Source organism: Monodelphis domestica, chromosome 6 (genome assembly GCF_027887165.1).
Source record: "Monodelphis domestica isolate mMonDom1 chromosome 6, mMonDom1.pri, whole genome shotgun sequence".
Taxonomy (NCBI): domain Eukaryota; kingdom Metazoa; phylum Chordata; class Mammalia; order Didelphimorphia; family Didelphidae; genus Monodelphis; species Monodelphis domestica.
This window is the reverse complement of record NC_077232.1, coordinates 310,544,185-310,547,037: the sequence shown is the minus strand read 5'-3', so window position 1 is coordinate 310,547,037 and position 2,853 is coordinate 310,544,185.

The following is a 2,853-nucleotide window of genomic DNA, read 5'->3' as shown; positions in this document are numbered from 1 at the left end:
CAGCTCAACCTCACCCGCAGCACCCCCACCGTTCGAGGCCGCCGCCAAAGCAGAAACACGGCCCTAGGAGCAGGGCCCGGTCCACTCGACTTGGGCAGGAACCGCCACTCCCCCCTCCCCAGGCGGGGCAGCGGGAGCCAGGAACAGGCGGGTGAGCGACAGAGTCATCATCGCCTGCCCGACGGCCCTCCCTCGCGGGACCAGGGACACCACATCGATCCGAGGAGAAATCCCCAAAGACGGGAAAGAGGGCGGGAGGGGACAGCGGCCCAACGAGCCCAAAACGGGCCGAGAGAGGAGAGGACCCAGAGCGGAACGCCACCCGGGGAAAAAAAACCAAGGGCCGACCCCAACGCCACCAAGAGGAGAGAGCGGAAGACGGGGGCCGGGCGGCAACCCGGAGGCGCCGCGCGGCCCGAGGCAACGACCACTTCCCACCAGCCGAGAGGTTCCGGAGAAGGACCGAGACCGGCAGCGGACCGCCTCACAGCACGACAACGGCCCCAAAACCAAAAGCACGGCTTGGCTTTTTCTGCACACCGGCTCGTCTTCCCCATTCCCAACAACAGCCAGAGCACTTCTCCCCACTAGTCTGCAGGCACAATCACCCGTTTGTTGACGAAAAAATTACGTGCCGCACCACCGGGGGAAATTTGAAAATCGCGCCAAGCCCATGGAACTCTGACCCGGATAGCCCCGGCAATCTCGACCCCATCGGACTTCCGGACTGGAGCAGATCACCGAGAAAACGCAACGCCACCGCGCCAAGCGTCAGTGGGCGTCCGGGGCACGACCCCCACAAGCCCCAGGAAGGAGGGCGACCCGCGGGGAGCCCCGCAAGGGGGCGCTACAGAGTCGCCTCTCGCACAAGGCCGCCAGAGACTAAGTCCCCACTTTCGCCGCCAGAGACTAAGTCCCCACTTTCGCCGCCAGAGACTAAGTCCCCACTTTCGCCGCCAGAGACTAAGTCCCTGCTCTGGTTTTCGCTGCTGCTGCCGCGGCCGGGAGACCCAGGTCTTCATTCTCACAGTCCGAATCCCACCCGTCCCTCCACCTTCCGGAAGGACAACGTCTTCGTCTTCTGAGCCGCAGGAGATCTCCCCTGGAGACTCAAAGAGCCTTCCATTCCACACCGAATTCCACCATCCGTCTCTTTTCCCCCTCCACGACGAAAACGCTTTGCTCCTGGCTCGCCAGAGCCCGCCTCCCCTCCAGACCCAGAACTTCTCGGGTCCCCGCGCACCCACTCTCCCACCACCAACCCCACTGGAGCGCTTTCTTGGTTGTTGCATCGAATGGGGGTGGGGGTGGGGGTGGGGGTGGGGGTGGGGGTGGGGTTGCCCACCTGACAGGGAGGTGTAGAATGTGGGGAATCATTCTTTTGCCACATATAGACAGCTGCTGCACCCCGCCCACCCCACCGCCCTCAAAACCCTCTGCGGTACTGCTCTCCTTCACCCCTATCCTAGTTCAAGCAGTAGGAGGCATCATCCTGGCCCAGTGCCCCTCCCTCCCTCTCCCCACCACCACCCCGAGATCGAGATTTGGGCCCCACCCCAAGGACCCGTCCTCCTTTCAAAGTCCCTTCCCACCCACTCTGCCACCCCCACCTTATCCTGCTCCAGGTCATCGTTTACCCAAGAAGAACAAATTGTGGTATCTGTTGGTGATGGAATACCATTGTGCCCAAAGGGAGAATCGACTGGAGGAATTCTATGTGAACTGCGACGACCTCCAGGAAATGATGCAGAGTGGAAAGAGCAGAACCAGGAGAACGTTGTACACAGAGACTGATAAAGCCGTGGTACAATCGAAGGCAAGGCACTCCTCCACTAGAGACAATGCAATGATCCAGGACAATTGGGAGGGACTTATGAGAAAGAACGCTGTCCACATTCAGAGGGGAAACTGTGGGAGTAGAATCACAGAAGAAAAACAACTGCTTGATCACCGGAGTCCATGAGGATACGATTGGGGATGTAGCCTCTAAATAAATGATCAGTCCAGTGCAAACATCAACAACATGGAAATAGGTTTTCATCAAAGACACCTGTAAGACACAGTAGAATTGCCCCCTCAGCTATGGGGAAGGGGGGGTGAAGGGAAAGAACATGATTCTTGTAACCAAGGGAAAAGTGTTTGAAATTGACTAATTAAATAAAATGGAGGGGGGCATTATATAAATGAAAACAAAACAAGTACCCAAAAGAGATAATAAGGAAAAAGACATGTACAAAGATATTCATAGCTGTACTGTTTGTGGTGGCAAAAAAAATTGGAAAAATAAGGGGATGCCCTTCACTCGGGCAATGGCTGAAACAAATTGTGGTATCTGTTGGTGATGGAATACTATTGTGCTCAAAGGAATAATAAAGTGGAGGGATTCCACGGGGCCTGGAACAACCTCCAGGAATTGACACAGAGCGAGAGGAGCAGAACCAGGAGCACATTGTACACAGAGAGTGATACACTGTGGTACAATCGAATGTAATGGGCTTCTCCATTAGTGGCAATGCAGTGATCCTGAACAATTTGGAGGAATCTAGGAGAAAAACCACGATCGACATTCATTCAGAGGAAAAACTGTGGGAGTAGAAACACCGAAGAAAAACAACTGCTTGAATACACGAGTCGAAGGGATGTGGTTGGGGACGTAGGCTCTAAATGAACACCCTAGTGCAAACGACAACACGGAAATAGGTTCTGATCAAGGATACAAGTAATACCCAATGAAATTGCCTGTGGGCTGCAGGAAGGTTGGGTGGGAGGGAGGGAGGGAGGGAGGGAAATAAAGTGAGATAAAGTGAGTATTGTAACAAAAAAAAATTTTTTATTAAAAAAAATTGGAAAAAA